The sequence below is a fragment of the Topomyia yanbarensis genome, chromosome 3 (genome assembly GCF_030247195.1).
Source record: "Topomyia yanbarensis strain Yona2022 chromosome 3, ASM3024719v1, whole genome shotgun sequence".
Lineage (NCBI taxonomy): Eukaryota > Metazoa > Arthropoda > Insecta > Diptera > Culicidae > Topomyia > Topomyia yanbarensis.
Window position 1 is genome coordinate 215,389,505 of NC_080672.1, and position 20,063 is coordinate 215,409,567.

The window sequence follows — 20,063 nt, forward strand, 5'->3', positions numbered from 1 at the left end:
AAAGGACCAGAAGCCCGACAACGGACCTCAAGTTCGTAAAAGGACCCCAAACCCGAAAAAACCCAAGACCGAAAAAGGACCCCAAGCCCGGAAAAGACCACCAGCCCGAAAAAGGACCCCAAGTACGAAAAAAGAACCTAAGCCCAAAAAAGGACCAGAAGCCCGACAACGGACCTCAAGTTCGTAAAAGGACCCCAAGCCCGAAAAAGGACCCCAAGCCCGAAAAAGGAGCACAAGCCCGAAAAAGGGCCCAATCCCGAAAAAGGACCTCAAGCCTGAAAAAGGAGCCCAAGCCCGAAAAAGCACCCTAAGCCCGTAAAAAGACCCAAAGTTCTAAAAATGACCCCAAGCCCGAAAATGACCACAAGCCCGAAAAAGGACCACAAGCCCAAAAAATGCACCTAAGCTTGAAAAAGGATCCCAAGCCCGAAAACGGACCTCAAGTTCGTAAAAGGACCCCAAGCCCGAAAATGACCCCAAGCCCGAAAAAGGAGCACAAGCCCGAAAAAGGGCCCAATCCCGAAAAAGGACCTCAAGCCTGAAAAAGCAGCCCAAGCCCGAAAAAACACCCTAAGCCCGTAAAAAGACCCAAAGTTCTAAAAATGACCCCAAGCCCGAAAATGACCACAAGCCCGAAAAAGGACCACAAGCCCAAAAAATGCACCTAAGCCTGAAAAAGTACTCCAAGCCCGAAAACGGACCTCAAGTTCGTAAAAGGACCCCAAGCCCGAAAAAGACCACAAGCCCGAAAAAGGACCCCAAGCCCGAAAAATGAACCTAAGCCCGAAAAAGGACCCCAAGCCCGAAAAAGGACCCCTAACCAGAAAAAGCACACCAAGCCCGAAAAAGCACCCCAAGCCCGAAAAAGCACCCCAAGCCCGTAAAAGGACCCCAAGTTCTAAAAAGGACCCCAAGCCCGAAAAAGACCACAAGCCGGAAAAAGGAGCACAAGCCCGAAAAAGAGCACAAGCCCGAAAAAGAACCCAATCCCGAAAAAGGACCCCAAGCCTGAAAAAGCAGCCCAAGCCTGAAAAAGCACACTAAGCCCGTAAAAGGACCCCAAGTTCCAAAAAGGACCCCAAGCCCGAAAATGACCACAAGCCCGAAAAAGGACCCCAAGCCCGAAAAATGAACGTAAGTCCGAGAAAGGACCAGAAGCCCGAAAAAGGAACCCAAGTTCGTATAAGGACCCCAAGCCCGAAAAAGACCACAAGCCCGAAAAAGGACCCCAAGCCCGAAAAAGGACCCCAAGCCCGAAAAAGGACCCCAAGCCCGAAAAATGAACCTAAGCCCGAAAAAGGACCCCAAGCCCGAAAAAGGACCCCAAGCCTGAAAAAGCACCCCAAGCCCGTAAAAGAACCCCTAGCATGTAAGAGGACCCCAAGTTCTAAAAAGGACCCCAAGCCCGAAAAAGGACCCCAAGCCCGAAAAATGAACGTAAGCCCGAGAAAGGACCAGAAGCCCGAAAAAGGACCCCAAGTTCGTAAAAGGACCCCAAGTTCGTAAAAGGACCCCGAGCCTGAAAAAGGACCCCAAGTCCGAAAAAGGACCCCAAGCGCAAAAAAGACCACAAGCCCAAAAAAGTACCTCAAGCACGAAAAGGACTTCAAGCCCGAAAATGGACCCCAATCCCGAAAAAGTACCTCAAGCCCGAAAGAGAGCCCCAAGCCCGAAAAAAGGTCTCAAGTTCGAAAAAGGACCCCAAGTCCGAAAAACGACCATACGCCGGAAAAAGGACCACAAGACTACAAGCTTGAAAGAGGATCCCAAGCCCGAAAAGGACCCCAAGCCCGAAAAAGGAGCACAAGCCCGAAAAAGGGGCCCAATCCCGAAAAAGGACCCCAAGCCCGAAAAATGAACCTAAGCCCGAAAAAGGACCCCAAGTCCAAAAAAGGACCCCAAGCCCGAAAAAGGATCCCACGCCCAAAAAAGGACCATATGCCGGAAAAAGAACCACAACACTACAAGCTTGAAAGAGGATCCCAAGCCCGAAAAGGACCCCAAGCCTGAAAAAGCACCCCAAGCCCGTAAAAGGACCCCAAATTTTAAAAAGGACACCAAGCCCGAAAAAGACCACAAGCCCGAAAAAGGACCCCAAGCCCGAAAAAGCTCCCCAAGCCCGAAAAAGGACCCCAAGCCCGAAAAATGAACGTAAGCCCAAGAAAGGACCAGAAGCCCGAAAAAGGACCACAAGTTCGAAAAAGGACCCCGAGCCTGAAAAAGGACCCCAAGTCCGAAAAAGGACCCCAAGCGCGAAAAAGACCACAAGCCCAATAAAGTACATCAAGCACGAAAAGGACTTCAAGCCCGAAAAAGGACCCCAATCCCGAAAAAGAACCCCAAGCTCGAAAGAGAGCCCCAGGCCCGAAAAAGGATCTCAAGTTCGAAAGAGGACCCCAAGTCCGAAAAAGGACCATATGCCGGAAAAAGGACCACAAGACTACAAGCTTGAAAGAGGATCCCAAGCCCGAAAAGGACCCCAAGCCCAAAAAAGGACCCCGCGCGAAAACGACTACAAACCCGAAAAAGGACCGAAAGCCCGAAAAATTCCCCAAGCCCGACAATGGACAGGAAGCCTGAAAAAGGATACAAAGCCCGAAAAATGACCCCAAGCCAGAAAAATATCCCAAGCCCGAAAAAGACCACAAGCCCGAAAAAGGACCCCAACCCCGAAAAAGGACCCCATGCCCGAAAAAGGACCCCAATCCCGAAAAATGAACCCAAGCCCGAAAAAGGACCCCAAGCCCGAAAAAGGACCCCAAGCCTGAAAAAGCTCCCCAAGCCCGAAAAAGCACCCCAAGCCCGAAAAAGCACCCCAAGCCCGTCAAAGTTCTAAAAGGGACCCCAAGCCCGAAAAAGACCACAAGCCCGAAAAGGACCCCAAGCCCTAAAAACGAACGTAAGCCCGAGAAAGGACCAGAATCCCGAAAAAGGACTCCAAGTTCGTAAAAGGACCCCGAGCCTGGAAAAGGACCCCAAGTCCGAAAAAGGACCCCAAGCGCGAAAAAGACCACAAGCCCAAATAAGTACCTCAAGCACGAAAAGGACTTCAAGCCCGAAAAAGGACCCCAATCCCGAAAAAGAACCCAAAGCCCGAAAGAGAACTTCAAGCCCGAAAAAGGATCTCAAGTTCGAAAAAGGACCCCAAGTCCGAAAAAGGACCATATGCCGGAAAAATGACCACAAGACAACAAGCTTGAAAGAGGATCCCAAGCCGGAAAAAGACCCTAAGTTCTAAAATGGACCCCAAGCCCGAAAAAGACCACAAGCCCGAAAAAGAACCATATGCCGGAAAAATGACCACAAGACTACAAGCTTGAAAGAGGATCCCAAGCCCGAAAAAGGGACCCAATCCCGAAAAAGGACCCCAAGCCTGAAAAAGAACCCCAAACCCGAAAAAGCACCCCAAGCCCGTGAAAGGATCCCAAGTTCTATAAAGCCCTAACCTAAGCCCGAAAAAGGACCAGAAGCCCGAAAACGGACCTCAAGTTCGTAAAAGGACCCCAAGCCCGAAAAAGGACCCCACGCCCGAAAAAGGACCATGTGCCGCAAAAAGGACCACAAGACTACAAGCTTGAAAGAGGATCCCAAGCCCGAAAAGGACCCAAGCTTGAAAAAGCACCCCAAGCCCGAAAAAGCACCCCAAGCCCGTAAAAGGACCCCAAGTTCTAAAAAGGACCCCAAGCCCGAAAAAGGTCCCCAAGCCCGAAAAAGGACCCCAAGCCCGAAAAATGAACGTAAGCCCGAGAAAGGACCAGAAGCCCGAAAAAGGAACCCAAGTTCGTAAAAGGACCCCGAGCCTGAAAAAGGACCCCAAGTCCGAAAAAGGACCCCAAGCGCGAAAAAGACCACAAGCCCAAAAAAGTACCTCAAGCACGAAAAGGACTTCAAGCCCGAAAAAGGACCCCAATCCCGAAAAAGAACCCATAGCCCGAAAGAGAGCTTCAAGCCCGAAAAAGGATTTCAAGTTCGAAAAAGGACAGCAAGTCCGAAAAAGACCATATGCCGGAAAAAGGACCACAAGACTACAAGCTTGAAAGAAGATCCCAAGCCCGAAAAGGACCCCAAGCCAGAAAAAGGAGCACAAGCCCGAAAAATGGGCCCAATCCCGAAATGGACCCCAAGCCTGAAAAAGCACCCGAAGCCCGAATAAGCACTCCAAGCCCGTAAAAGGACCCCAAGTTCTAAAATGGACTCCAAGCCCGAAAAAGACCCCAAGACCGAAAAAGAATCCCAAGCTCGAAAAAGACTACAAGCCCGAAAAAGGGCCACAAGCCCGAAAAATGCACCTAAGCCTGAAAAAGGACCCCAAGCCCGAAAACGGACCTCAAGTTCGAAAAAAGGACCCTAAGCCCGAAAAAGACCACAAGCCCGAAAAAGGACCCCAAGCCCGAAAAGGACCCCAAGCCCGAAAAATGAACCTAAGCCCGAAAAAGGACCCCAAGCCCGAAAAAGGACCCCAAGCCCGAAAAAGGAGCACAAGCCCGAAAAAGGGGCCCAATCCCGAAAAAGGACCCCAAGCCCGAAAAATGAACCTAAGCCCGAAAAAGGACCCCAAGTCCGAAAAAGTACCCCAAGCCCGAAAAAGGACCCCAAGCCCGAAAAGGACCACAAGCCCGAAAAATAAACCTAAGCCTGAAAAAGGACCCCAAGCCCGAAAAAGACCCCAAACCCGAAAAAGAACCCCAAGCCCGCAAAAGGATCCCAAGCCCGAAAAAGGACCATAAGCCCGAAAAACGACCCCAAGCCCGAAAAAAGACCACAAGCCCGTAAAAGACCCCAAGCCCGAAATAGGACCCTAATCCCAAAAAAAGAACCCAAGCCCGAAAAGAGCCCCAAGCCCGAAAAAGGATCTCAAGTTCGAAAAAAGACCCCAAGCCCGAAAAAAGACCCCAAGCCCGAAAAAGTACCTCAAGCCCGAAAATGACTCCAACACCGAAAAAGGACCCTAATCCCGAAAAAGAACCCAAGTCCGAAAAAGAGCCGAAACCCTAAAAAAAGCCCCAAGCCCAAAAAAGGATCTCAAGTTCAATAAAGGATCCCAAGCCCGGAAAAGGTCCCCAAGCCCGAAAAAGGACCCCAAGACCTAAAAAGGACCATAAGCCGGAAAAAGGACCACAAGACTACAAGCTTGAAAGAGGACCCCAAGCCGGAAAAGGACCACAAGCCCGAAAAAGGACCCCAAGCCCGAAAAAGCACCCCAAGCCTGCAAAAGGGCCCCAAGCCCGAAAAAGCACCACAAGACTACAAGCTTGAAAGAGGATCCCAAGCCCGAAAAGCACCCCAGGCCCGTAAAAGGACCCCAAGTTCTAAAAAGGACCCCAAGCCCGAAAAGGACCCAAAGCCCGAAAAAGGACACGAAGCTTGAAAATGACCACAAGCCCGAAAAAGGACCCTAAGCCCGAAAAGGGACACTAAGCCCGAAGAAGGACCATATGCTGGAAAAAGGACCACAAGACTACAAGCTTGAAAGAGGACCCCAAGCCGGAAAAGGACCCCAAGCCCGAAAAAGGACCCCAAGCCCGACAAAGCACCCCAAGCCTGCAAAAGGGCCACAAGCCCGAAAAAGCACCACAAGACTACAAGCTTGAAAGAGGATCCCAAGCCCGAAAAGCACCTCAGGCCCGTAAAAGGACCCCAAGTTCTAAAAAGGACCCCAAGCCCGAAAAAGGAGCACAAGCCCGAAAAAGAAGCCCAATTCCGAAAAAGGACCACAAGCCTGAAAAAGCAGCGTAAAAGGACCCCAAGTTCTAAAAAGGACCCCAAGCCCGAAAAGGACCCCAAGACCGAAAAAGGACCCCAAGCCCGAAAAAGACCACTAGCCCGAAAAAGGACCCCAAGCACGAAAAAGGAACCTAAGCCCAAAAAAGGACCACAAGCCCGAAAACGGACCTCAAGTTCGTAAAAGGACCCAAAGCCTGAAAAAAACCATAAGCCCGAAAAATGACCCAAAGCCCGAAAAATGACCCCAAGCCCGAAAAAGGACCATATGCCGGAAAAAGTACCACAAGACTATAAGCTTGAAAGAGGACCCCAAGCCCGAAAAGGATCCCAAACCCGAAAAAGGAGCACAAGCCCGAAAGAGACCCCCAGGCCTGAAAAAGGATCTCAAGTTCGAAAAAGGACCCCAGTCCGAAAAAGGACCATATGCCGGAAAAAGGACCACAAGACTACAAGCTTGAAAGAGGATCCCAAGCCCGAAAAGGACCCCAAGCCCGAAAAAGGAGCACAAGCCCGAAAAAGGGGCCCAATCCCGAAAAAGGACCCCAAGCCCGAAAAATGAACCTAAGCCCGAAAAAGGACCCCAAGTCCGAAAAAGTACCCCAAGCCCGAAAAAGGACCCCAAGCCCGAAAAGGACCACAAGCCCGAAAAATAAACCTAAGCCTGAAAAAGGACCCCAAGCCCGAAAAAGACCCCAAACCCGAAAAAGAACCCCAAGCCCGCAAAAGGATCCCAAGCCCGAAAAAGGACCATAAGCCCGAAAAACGACCCCAAGCCCGAAAAAAGACCACAAGCCCGTAAAAGACCCCAAGCCCGAAATAGGACCCTAATCCCAAAAAAAGAACCCAAGCCCGAAAAGAGCCCCAAGCCCGAAAAAGGATCTCAAGTTCGAAAAAAGACCCCAAGCCCGAAAAAAGACCCCAAGCCCGAAAAAGTACCTCAAGCCCGAAAATGACTCCAACACCGAAAAAGGACCCTAATCCCGAAAAAGAACCCAAGTCCGAAAAAGAGCCGAAACCCTAAAAAAAGCCCCAAGCCCAAAAAAGGATCTCAAGTTCAATAAAGGATCCCAAGCCCGGAAAAGGTCCCCAAGCCCGAAAAAGGACCCCAAGACCTAAAAAGGACCATAAGCCGGAAAAAGGACCACAAGACTACAAGCTTGAAAGAGGACCCCAAGCCGGAAAAGGACCACAAGCCCGAAAAAGGACCCCAAGCCCGAAAAAGCACCCCAAGCCTGCAAAAGGGCCCCAAGCCCGAAAAAGCACCACAAGACTACAAGCTTGAAAGAGGATCCCAAGCCCGAAAAGCACCCCAGGCCCGTAAAAGGACCCCAAGTTCTAAAAAGGACCCCAAGCCCGAAAAGGACCCAAAGCCCGAAAAAGGACACGAAGCTTGAAAATGACCACAAGCCCGAAAAAGGACCCTAAGCCCGAAAAGGGACACTAAGCCCGAAGAAGGACCATATGCTGGAAAAAGGACCACAAGACTACAAGCTTGAAAGAGGACCCCAAGCCGGAAAAGGACCCCAAGCCCGAAAAAGGACCCCAAGCCCGACAAAGCACCCCAAGCCTGCAAAAGGGCCACAAGCCCGAAAAAGCACCACAAGACTACAAGCTTGAAAGAGGATCCCAAGCCCGAAAAGCACCTCAGGCCCGTAAAAGGACCCCAAGTTCTAAAAAGGACCCCAAGCCCGAAAAAGGAGCACAAGCCCGAAAAAGAAGCCCAATTCCGAAAAAGGACCACAAGCCTGAAAAAGCAGCGTAAAAGGACCCCAAGTTCTAAAAAGGACCCCAAGCCCGAAAAGGACCCCAAGACCGAAAAAGGACCCCAAGCCCGAAAAAGACCACTAGCCCGAAAAAGGACCCCAAGCACGAAAAAGGAACCTAAGCCCAAAAAAGGACCACAAGCCCGAAAACGGACCTCAAGTTCGTAAAAGGACCCAAAGCCTGAAAAAAACCATAAGCCCGAAAAATGACCCAAAGCCCGAAAAATGACCCCAAGCCCGAAAAAGGACCATATGCCGGAAAAAGTACCACAAGACTATAAGCTTGAAAGAGGACCCCAAGCCCGAAAAGGATCCCAAACCCGAAAAAGGAGCACAAGCCCGAAAAAGAGCCCAATCCCGAAAAGGACCCCAAGCCTGAAAAACCAGCCCAAGCCCGAAAAAGCACACTAAGCCCGTAAAAGGAGCCCAAGTTCTAAAAAGGACCCCAAGCCCGAGAAAGACCCCAAGACCGAAAAAGGTCCCCAAGCCCGAAAAAGACCACAAGCCCGAAAAAGACCACAAGCCCGAAAAAGTACCCCACGCCCGAAAAAGATATAGTCCAGAAAAGGACCACAAGACTACAAGCTTGAAAGAGGATCCCAAGCCCGAAAAGGACCCCAAGCCCGAAAAACGAGCACTAGCCCGAAAAAGGGGCCCAATCCCGAAAAAGACCCCAAGCATGAAAAAGCACCCAAAGCCCGAAAAGCACCCCAAGCCCGCAAAAGGACCCAAAGTTCTGAAAGTGACCCCAAGCCCGAAAATGACCACAAGCCCGAAAAAGGACCACAAGCCCGAAAAATGCACCTAACCCTGAAAAAGGACCCCAAGTCCGAAAAATGAACGTGTTCCCGAAAAAGGACCAGAAGCCCGAAAAAGGACCTCAAGCCCGAAAAAGGACCCCAAGCCCGAAAAATGAACCTAAGCCCGAAAAAAGACCCCAAGCCCGAAATAGCACCCCAAGCCTGAGAAAGCACCCCAAGCCCGTAAAAGCACCCCAAGCCCGTAAAAGAACCCTAAGCTCGTAAAAGGACCCCAAGTTCTAAAAGGACCCCAAGCCCGAAAAAGACCACAAGCCCGAAAAAGGACCCCAAGCCCGAAAAATGAACGTAAGCCCGAGAAAGGACCAGAAGCCCGAAAAAGGACCCCAAGTTCGTAAAAGGACCCCAAGTTCGTAAAAGGACTTCGAGCCTGAAAAAGGACCCCAAGTCCGAAAAAGATCCCCAAGCGCGAAAAAGACCACAAGCCCAAAAAAGTACCTCAAGCACGAAAAGGACTTCAAGCCAGAAAATGGACCCCAATCGCGAAAAAGAACCCCAAGCCCGAAAGAGAGCCCCAATCCCAAAAAAGGATCTCAAGTTCGAAAAAGGACCCCAAGTCCGAAAAACGACCACATGCCGCAAAAAGAACCACAACACTACAAGCTTGAAAGCGGATCCCAAGCCCGAAAAAGGACCCCAAGCCCGAAAACGACTACAAACCCGAAAAAGGACCGAAAGCCCGAAAAATTGCCCAAGCCCGACAATGGACCCGACGCCTGAAAAAGGATTCAAAGCCCGAAAAATGACCCCAAGCCAGAAAAATACCCCAAGCCCGAAAAAGCACACCAAGCCCGTAAAAGGACCCCAAGTTCTAAAAAGGGCCCCAAGCCCGAAAAAGACCACAAGCCCGAAAAAGGACCCCAAGCCCGAAAAAGGACCCCAAGCCCGAAAAAGGACCCCAAATCCGAAAAATGAACCCAAACCCGAAAAAGGACCCCAAGCCCGAAAAATACCCCAAGCCTGAAAAACCTCCCCAAGCCCGAAAAAGCACCCCAAGCCCGTAAAAGTTCTAAAAAGGACCCCAAGCCCGAAAAAGACCACAAGCCCGAAAAGGACCCCAAGCCCGAAAAATGAACGTAAGCCCGAGAAAGGACCAGAAGCCCGAAAAAGGACCCCAAGTTCGTAAAAGGACCCCGAGCCTGAAAAAGGACCCCAAGTCCGAAAAAGGACCCTAATCGCGAAAAAGACCACAAGCCCAAAAAATACCTCAAGCACGAAAAGGACTTCAAGCCAGAAAAAGGACCCCAATCCCGAAAAAAGACCATAAGCCCGAAAAACGACCCCAAGCCCGAAAAAAAACACAAGCCCGTAAAAGGACCCCAAGACCGAAAAAGCACCCCAAGCCCGTAAAAGGACCCCAAGTTCTAAAAAGGACCCCAAGCCCGAAAAAGACCACAAGCCCGAAAAAGGACCCCAAGCCCGAAAAACGAACGTAAGCCCGAGAAAGGACCAGAAGCCCGAAAAAGGACCCCAAGTTCGTAAAAGGACCCCGAGCCTGAAAAAGGACCCCAAGTCCGAAAAAGGACCCCAAGTCCGAAAAAGGACCCCAAGCGCGAAAAGGACCACAAGCCCAAAAAAGTACCTCAAGCACGAAAAGGACTTCAAGCCCGAAAAAGGACCCCAATCCCGAAAAAGAATCCCAAGCCCGAAAGAGAGCCCCAAGCCCGAAAAAGGATCTCAAGTTCGAAAAAGGACCCCAAGTCCGAAAAAGGACCATATGCCGGAAAAAGGACCACAAGACTACAAGTTTGAAAGAGGATCCCAAGCCCGAAAAGGACCCCAAGCCCGAAAAAGGAGCACAAGCCCGAAAAAGGGGCCCAGTCCCGAAAAAGGATATCAAGTTCGAAAAAGGACCCCAAGCCCGAAGAAATACCATAAGCCAGAAAAAGGACCACAAGACTACAAGCATGAAAGAGGATCCCAAACCCGAAAAGCACCAAGTTCTAAAGAGGACCCCAAGCCCGAAAAAGACCTAAAGCCCGAAAAAGGACGCGAAGCTTGAAAATGACCACAAGCCCCAAAAAGGACACTAAGCCCGCAAAAAGACCCTAAGCCCGCAGAAGGACCATATGCCGGAAAAAGGACCACAAGCCCGAAAAAGGACCCTAAGCCCGAAAAAGGTCGCCAACCCCGAAAAAGGTCTCCAAGCCCGAAAAAGGTCCCCAAGCCCGAAAAAGGACCCCAAGCCCGAAAAATGAACGTAAGCCCGAGAAAGGACCAGAAGCCCGAAAAAGGACCGCAAGTTCGTAAAAGATCTCCGAGCCTGAAAAAGGACCCCAAGTCCGAAAAAGGACCCCAAGCGCGAAAAAGACCACAAGCCCAAAAAAGTACCTCAAGCACGAAAAGAACTTCAAGCCCGAAAAAGGACCCCAATCCCGAAAAAGAACCCAAGCCCGAAAAAGAGCCCCAAGCCCGAAAAAGAGCCCCAAGCCCGAAAAAGGACCCCAAGTCCGAAAAAAATCACAAGCCCGAAAAAGGACCCCAAGCCCGAAAAAGGACCCCACGCCCGAAAAAGGACCATATGCCGGAAAAAGGACCACCAGGCTACAAGCTTGAAAGAGGATCCCAAGCCCGAAAAGGACCCCAAGCCCGAAAAAGGAGCACAAGCCCGAAAAAGGGGCCCAATCCCGAAGTGGACCCCAAGACTGAAAAAGCAGCCCAAGCCCGAAAAGCACCCCAAGCCCGAAAAAGGACCCCAAGCCCGAAGAAGGGCCGTAAGCCAGAAGAAGACCACAAGAATACAAGCTTGAAAAAGGACCCCAAGCACGAAAAAGGACCCCAAGCCCGAAAAAGGACCCCAAGCCCGAAAATGGACCCCAAACCCGAAAAGGACCACAAGCCCGAAAAATAAACCTAAGCCTGAAAAAGGACCCCAAGCCCGAAAAAGACCCCAAGCACGAAAAAGAACCCCAAGCCCGCAAAAGGACCCCAAGCTCGAAAAAGGACCCCAAGCCCGAAAAAGGACCACAAGCCCGAAAAACGACCCCAAGCCCGAAAAAGGACCCCAAGTTCGAAAAAGGCTCCAATATCTAAAAAGGACCCCAAACCCAAAAAAGGAGCACAAATCTCAAAAAAGTTCCCCAAGCCCGAAAAAGGACCCAAAGCCCGAAAAAGACCACAAGCCCGAAAAAGTACCCCAAGCCTGAAAAGCACCCCAAGCCCGAAAAAGTACGACAAGCTCAAAATAGGACCCCAAGCCCGGAAAAGGACCACAACCCCGAAAAAGGACCCCAAGCCCGAAAAAGGACCCCTAGCCCGAAAAAGACCCCAAGCCCGAAAAAGGACCATAAGCCCGAAAAACGACCCCAAGCCCGAAAAAAGACCAGAAGCCCGTAAAAGACCCCAAGCCCGAAATGGACCCAAATCCCAAAAAAAGAACCCAAGCCCGAAAAAGAGCCCCAAGCCCGAAAAAGGATCTCAAGTACGTAAAAAGACCCCAAGCCCGAAAAAAGACCCCAAGCCCGAAAAAGTACCTCAAGCCCGAAAATGACTCCAACACCGAAAAAGACCCTAATCCCGAAAAAGAACCCAAGTCCGAAAAAGAGCCGAAGCCCTAAAAAAAGCCCCAAGCCCAAAAAAGGATCTCAAGTTCGATAAAGGATCCCAAGCCCGGAAAAGGTCCCCAAGCCCGAAAAAGGACCCCAAGACCTAAAAAGGACCATAAGCCGGAAAAAGGACCACAAGACTACAAGCTTGAAAGAGGACCCCAAGCCGGAAAAAGACCACAAGCCCGAAAAAGGACCCCAAGCCCAAAAAAGCACCCCAAGCCTGCATAAGGGCCCCAAGCCCGAAAAAGCACCACAAGACTACAGGCTTGAAAGAGGATCCCAAGCCCGAAAAGCACCCCAGGCCCGTAAAAGGACCCCAAGCCTGAAAAGCACCCCAAGCCCGAAAAAGTACGACAAGCTCAAAATAGGACCCCAAGCCCGGAAAAGACCACAAGCCCGAAAAAGGAGCACAAGTCCGAAAAAGAGCCCAATCTCGAAAAAGGAGCCCAAGCCTGAAAAAGCACACTATGCCCGTAAAAGGACCCCAAGTTCTAAAAAGGACCCCAAGCCCGAGAAAGACCCCAACACCGAAAAAGGACCCCAAGCCCGAAAAAGACCACAAGCCCGAAAAAGGACCCCAAGCCCGAAAAATGAACATAAGCCTGAAAACGGACCTCAAGTTCGTAAAAGGACCGCAAGCCCGAAAAAGTACCCCACGCCCGAAAAAGATATAGTCCGGAAAAGGACCACAAGACTACAAGCTTGAAAGAGGATCCCAAGCCCGAAAAAGACCCCAAGCCCGAAAAACGAGCACTAGCCCGAAAAGGGGTCCAATCCCGAAAAAAGACCCCAAGCCTGAAAAAGCACCCCAAGCCCGAAAAAGCACCCCAAGCCTGAAAAAGCACCCCAAGCCCGTAGAAGCACCCCAAGCCCGTAAAAGGACCCCAAGTTCTAAAAAGGACCCCCAGCCCGAAAAAGGACCCCAAGCCTGAAAAAGCACCCCAAGCCCGTAAAAGCACCCCAAGCCCGTAAAAGGACCCCAAGTTCTAAAAAGGACCCCAAGCCCGAAAAAAACCACAAGCACGAAAAAGGACCACAAGCCCGAAAAATGCACCTAAGCCTGAAAAAGGACCCCAATCCCGAAAACGGACCTCAAGTTTGTAAAAGGACCCCAAGCCGAAAAAGACCACAAGCCCGAAAAAGGACCCCAAGCCCGAAAAAGGAAACCAAGCCCGAAAAAGGACCCCAAGCCCGAAAAATGAACCTAAGCCCGAAAAAGGACCCCAAGCCCGAAAAAGGACCCCAAGCCTGAAAAAGCACCCCAAGCCCGTAAAATAACCCCAAGCCCGTAAAAGGACCCCAAGTTCTAAAAAGGACCCCAAGCCCGAAAAAGACCACAAGCCCGAAAAAGGACCCCAAGCCCGAAAAAGGACACCAAGCCCGAAAAAGGACCCCAAGCCCGAAAAATGAACCTAAGCCCGAAAAAGGACCCCAAGCCCGAAAAAGGACCCCAAGCCTGAAAAAGCACCCCAAGCCCGTAAAATCACCCCAAGCCCGTAAAAGGACCCCAAGTTCTAAAAAGGACCCCAAGCCCGAAAAAGGTCCCCAAGCCCGAAAATGGACCCCAAGCCCGAAAAATGAACGTAAGCCCGAGAAAGGACCAGAAGCCCGAAAAAGGACCACATGTTCGAAAAAGGACCCCGAGCCTGAAAAAGGACCCCAAGTCCGAAAAAGGACCCCAAGCGCGTAAAAGACCAGAAGCCCAATAAAGTACCTCAAGCACGAAAAGGACTTCAAGCCCGAAAAAGGACCCCAATCCCGAAAAAGGACCCCAAGCCCGAAAGAGAGCCACAGGCCCGAAAAAGGATCTCAAGTTCGAAAAAAACCCCAAGTCCGAAAATGGACCATATGCCGGAAAAAGGACCACAAGACTACAAGCTTGAAAGAGGATCCCAAGAACGAAAGAGACCCCAAGCCTGAAAAAGCACCCCAAGCCCGTAAAAGGACCCAAGTTCTAAAAAGCACCCCAAGCCCGAAAAAGACAACAAGTCCGAAAAAGGACCCGAAGCCCGAAAAAGGTCCCCAAGCCCGAAAAAGGCCTCCAAGCCCGAAAAAGGTCCCCAAGCCCGAAATAGGACCCCAAGCCCGAAAAATGAACGTAAGCCCGAAAGAGGACAAGAATCCGGAAAAAGGACCCCAAGTTCGTAAAAGGACTCCGAGCCTGAAAAAGGACCACAAGTCCGAAAAAGGACCCCAAGCGCGAAAAAGACCATAAGCCCAAAAAAGTACCTCAAGCACGAAAAGAACTTCAAGCCCGAAAAAGGATCTCAAGTTCGAAAAAAGACCCCAAGCCCGAAAAAAGACCCCAAGCCCGAAAAAGGACCATATGCCGGAAAAAGGACCACCAGGCTACAAGCTTGAAAGAGGATCCCAAGCCCGAAAAGGACCCCAAGCCCGAAAAAGGAGCACAAGCCCGAAAAAGGGGCCCAATCCCGAAGTGGACCCCAAGACTAAAAAAGCAGCCCAAGCCCGGAAAGCACCCCAAGCCCGAAAAAGGACCCCAAGCCCGAAAAAGGACACCAAGCCCGAAAAGGACCACAAGCCCGAAAAATAAACCTAAGCCTGAAAAAGGACCCCAAGCGCGAAAAAGACCCCAAGCCCGAAAAAGAACCCCAAGCCCGTAAAAGGACCCCAAGCTCGACAAAGGACCCCAAGCCCGAAAAAGGACCACAAGCTTGAAAAACGACCCCAAGCCCGAAAAAGGACCCCAAGTTCGAAAAAAACTCCAATATCTAAAATGGACCCCAAACCCAAAAAAGGACCACAAATCTCAAAAATGGTCCCCAAGCCCGAAAAAGGACCCAAAGCCGGAAAAAGACCACAAGCCCGAAAAAGGACCCCAAGCCTGAAAAGCACCCCAAGCCCGAAAAAGTACGACAAGCTCAAAATAGGACCCCAAGCTCGAAAAAGGACCACAACCCCGAAAAAGGACCCCAAGCCCGAAAAAGGACCCCTAGCCCGAAAAAGGACCCCAAGCCCGAAAAAGGACTATAAGCCCGAAAAACGACCCCAAGCCCGAAAAAAGACCACAAGCCCAAAAAGGGATCTCAAGTTCGATAAAGGATCCCAAGCCCGGAAAAGGTCCCCAAGCCCGAAAAAGGACCCCAAGACCTAAAAAGGACCATAAGCCGGAAAAAGGACCACAAGGCTACAAGCTTGAAAGAGGACCCCAAGCCGGAAAAGGACCACAAGCCCGAAAAAGAACCCCAAGCCCGAAAAAGCACCCCAAGCCTGCAAAAGGGCCCCAAGCCCGAAAAAGCACCACAAGACTACAAGCTTGAAAGTGGATCCCAAGCCCGAAAAGCACCCCAGGCCCGTAAAAGGACCCCAAGTTCTTAAAAGGACCCCAAGCCCGAAAAGGACCCCAAGCATGAAAAAGGACACGAAGCTTGAAAATGACCACAAGCCCGAAAAAGGACCCTAAGCCCGAAAAGGGACCCTAAGCCGAAGAAGGACCATATGCCGGAAAAAGGACCACAAGACTACAAGCTTGAAAGAGGATTCCAAGCCCGAAAAGGACCCCAAGCCCGAAAAAGGAGCACAAGCCCGAAAAGGGGCTCAATCCCGAAAAAGGACCACAGGCCTGAAAAAGCACCCCAAGTTCTAAAAAGGACCCCAAGCCCGAAAAAGACCCCAAGACCGAAAAAGGACCCCAAGCCCGGAAAAGACCACCTGCCCGAAAAAGGACCCCAAGTACGAAAAAGGAACCTAAGCCCGAAAAAGGACCAGAAGCCCGACAACGGACCTCAAGTTCGTAAAAGGACCCCAAGCCTGAAAGAGACCATAAGCCCGAAAAAGGACCCCAAGCCCGAAAAAGGACCATATGCCGGAAAAGTACCACAAAACTATAAGCTTGAAAGAGGATCCCAAGCCCGAAAAGGACCCCAAGCCTGAAAAAGGAGCACAAGCCCGAAAAAGGGCCCAATCCCGAAAAAGGACCTCAAGCCTGAAAAAGCAGCCCAAGCCCGAAAAGCACCCCAAGCCCGTAAAAGGACCCAAAGTTCTAAAAATGACCGCAAGCCCGAAAATGACCACAAGCCTGAAAAAGGACCCCAAGCCCGAAAACGGACCTCAAGTTCGTAAAAGGACCCCAAGCCCGAAAAAGACCACAAGCCCGAAAAAGGACCCCAAGCCCGAAAAGGCACCCTAAGCCCGAAGAAGGACCATATGCCGGAAAAAGGACCACAAGACTACAAGCTTGAAAGAGGATTCCAAGCCCGAAAAGGACCCCAAGCCCGAAAAAGGAGCACAAACCCGAAAAAGGGGCCCAATCCCGAAAAAGGACCGCAAGCCTGAAAAAGCACCCTAAGTTCTAAAAAGGACCCAAAGTTCTAAAATGGACCCCAAGCCCGAAAAAGAACCCAAGACCGAAAAAGGACCCCAAGTACGAAAAAGGAACCTAAGCCTTTAAAAAGGACCAGAAGCCCGACAACGGACCTCAAGTTCGTAAAAGGACCCCAAGCCCGAAAAAGGACCCCAAACCCGAAAAAGGACCATATGCCGGAAAAAGTACCACAAGACTATAAGCTTGAAAGAGGATCCCAAGACCGAAAATGACCCCAAGCCCGAAAAACGAGCACAAGCCCGAAAAAGGGCCCAATCCCGAAACAGGACCTCAAGCCTGAAAAAGCAGCCCAAGCCCGAAAAAGCACCCTAAGCCCGTCAAAGGGCCCAAAGTTCTAAAAATGACCCCAAGCCCGAAAATGACCCCAAGCCCGAAAACGGACCTCAAGTTCGTAAAAGGGCCCCAAGCCCGAAAAAGACCACAAGCCCGAAAAAGGACCCCAAGCCCGAAAAATGAACCTAAGCCCGAAAAAGGACCCCAAGCCCGAAAAAGGACCCCTAACCTGAAAAAGCACCCCAAGCCCGAAAAAGCACCCCAAGCCCGAAAAAGCACCCCAAGCCCGTAAAAATACCCCAAGTTCTAAACAGGACCCCAAGCCCGAAAAAGACCACAAGCCCGAAAAAGGAGCACAAGCCCGAAAAAGAGCACAAGCCCGAAAAAGAACCCAATCCCGAAAAAGGACCCCAAGCCTGAAAAAGCACCCCAAGCCCGAAAAAGCACCCCAAGCCCATAAAAGGACCCCAAGTTCTAAAAAGGACCCCAAACCCGAAAAAGACCACAAGCCCGAAAAAGGACCCCAAGCCCGAAAAATGAACGTAAGCCCGAGAAAGGACCAGAAGCCCGAAAAAGGACCCCAAGTTCGTAAAAGGACCCCAAGTTCGTAAAAGGACCCCGAGCCTGAAAAAGGACCCCAAGTCCGAAAAAGGACCCCAAGCGCGAAAAAGACCACAAGCCCAAAAAAGTACCTCAAGCACGAAAAGAACTTCAAGCCCGAAAAAGGACCCCAATCCCGAAAAAGAACCCAAGCCCGAAAAAGAGCCCAGAGCCCGAAAAAGGATCTCAAGTTCGAAAAAGGACCCCAAGTCCGAAAAAAATCACAAGCCCGAAAAAGGACCCCAAGTCCGAAAACGGACCCCACGCCCGAAAAAGGACCATATGCCGGAAAAAGGACCACAAGGCTACAAGCTTGAAAGAGGATCCCAAGCCCGAAAAGGACCCCAAGCCCGAAAAAGGAGCACAAGCCCGAAAAAGGGGCCCAATCCCGAAGTGGACCCCAAGACTGAAAAAGCACCCCAAGCCCGAAAAGCACCCCAAGCCCGAAAAAGGACCCCAAGCCCGAAGAAGGACCATAAGCCAGAAAAAAACCACAAGAATACAAGCTTGAAAAAGGACCCCAAGCCCGAAAAAGGACCCCAAGCCCGAAAAAGGATCCCAAGCCCGAAAAAGGACCCCAAGCCCGAAAAAGGACCCCAAGCCCGAAAAGGACCACAAGCCCGAAAAATAAACCTAAGCCTGAAAAAGGACCCCAAGCCCGCAAAAGACCCCAAGCCCGAAAAAGAACCCCAAACCCGCAAAAGGACCACAAACCCGAAAAACGACCCCACGCCCGAAAGAGGACCCCAAGTTCGAAAAAGACTCCAATATCTAAAAAGGACCCCAAACCCAAAAAAGGAGCACAAATCTCAAAAAAGGTCCCGAAGCGCGAAAAAAGACCCAAAGCCCGAAAGAGACCACAAGCCCGAAAAAGGACCCCAAGCCTGAAAAGCACCCCAAGCCCGAAAAAGTACGACAAGCTCAAAATAGGACCCCAAGCCCGATAAAGGACCACAACCTCGAAAAAGGACCCCAAGCCCGAAACAGGACCCCTAGCCCGAAAAAGAACCCCAAGCCCGAAAAAGGACCATAAGCCCGAAAAACGACCCCAAGCCCGAAAAAAGACCACAAGCCCGTAAAAGACCCCAAGCCCGAAATAGGACCCTAATCCCAAAAAAGAACCCAAGCCCGAAAAAGAGCCCCAAGCCCGAAAAAGGATCTCAAGTTCGAAAAAAGACCCCAAGCCTGAAAAAAGACCCCAAGCCCGAAAAAGTACCTCAAGCCCGAAAATGACTCCAACACCGAAAAAGGACCCTAATCCCGAAAAAGAACCCAAGTCCGAAAAAGGGCCGAAGCCCTAAAAAAAGCCCCAAGCCCAAAAAAGGATCTCAAGTTCGATAAAGGATCCCAACCCCGGAAAAGGTCCCCAAGCCCGAAAAAGGACCCCAAGACCTAAAAAGGACCATAAGCCGGAAAAAGGACCACAAGACTACAAGCTTGAAAGAGGACCCCAAGCCGGAAAAGGACCACAAGCCCGAAAAAGAACCCCAAGCCCGAAAAAGCACCCCAAGCCTGCAAAAGGGCCCCAAGCCCGAAATAGCACCACAAGACTACAAGCTTGAAAGAGGATCCCAAGCCCGAAAAGCACCCCAGGCCCGTAAAAGGACCCCAAGTTCTAAAAAGGACCCCAAGCCCGAAAAGGACCCAAAGCCCGAAAAAGGACACGAAGCTTGAAAATGACCACAAGCCCGAAAAAGGACCCTAAGCCCGAAAAGGCACCCTAAGCCCGAAGAAGGACCATATGCCGGAAAAAGGACCACAAGAAAAGCTTGAAAGAGGATTCCAAGCCCGAAAAGGACCCCAAGCCCGAAAAAGGAGCACAAACCCGAAAAAGGGGCCCAATCCCGAAAAAGGACCACAAGCCTGGAAAAGCACCCCAAGTTCTAAAAAGGACCCCAAGTTCTAAAAAGGACCCCAAGCCCGAAAAAGAACCCAAGACCGAAAAAGGACCCCAAGCCCGGAAAAGACCACCAGCCCGAAAAAGGACCCCAAGTACGAAAAAGGAACCTAAGCCCGAAAAAGAACCAGAAGCCCGACAACGGACCTCAAGTTCGTAAAAGGACCCCAAGCCCGAAAAAGGACCATATGCCGGAAAAAGTACCACAAGACTATAAGCTTGAAAGAGGATCCCAAGCCCGAAAATGACCCCAAGCCCGAAAAAGGACCACAAGCCCAAAAAATGCGCCAAAGCCTGAAAAAGGACCCCAAGCCCGAAAACGGACCTCAAGTTCGTAAAAAAGACCACAAGCCCGAAAAAGGACCCCAAGCCCGAAAATGAACCTAAGCCCGAAAAAGGACCCCAAGCCCGAAAAAGGACCCCTAACCTGAAAAAGCACCCCAAACCCGAAAAAGCACCCCAAGTCCGTAAAAGGACCCCAAGTTCTAAAAAGGACCCCAAGCCCGAAAAAGACCACAAGCCCGAAAAAGGAGCACAAGCCCGAAAAAGAGCACAAGCCCGAAAAAGAACCCAATCCCGAAAAAGGACCCCAAGCCTGAAAAAGCAGTCCAAGCCCGAAAAAGCACACTAAGCCCGTAAAAGGACCCCAAGTTCTAAAAAGGACCCCAAGCCTGAAAATGACCACAAGCCCGAAAAAGGACCCCAAGCCCGAAAAATGAACGTAAGCCCGAGAAAGGACCAGAAGCCCGAAAAAGGACCCCAAGATCGTATAAGGACCCCAAGCCCGAAAAAGACCACAAGCCCGAAAAAGGACCACAAGCCCGAAAAAGGACCCCAAGCCCGAAAAAGTACCCCAAGCCCGAAAAATGAACCTAAGCTCGAAAAAGGACCCCAAGCCCGAAAAAGGACCCCAAGCCTGAAATAGCACCCCAAGCCCGTAAAAGAACCCCAAGCCCGTAAGAGGACCACCAGCCCGAAAAAGGACCCCAAGTACGAAAAAGGAACCTAAGCCCGAAAAAGAACCAGAAGCCCGGCAACGGACCTCAAGTTCGTAAAAGGACCCCAAGCCCGAAAAAGGACCCCAAGCCCGAAAAA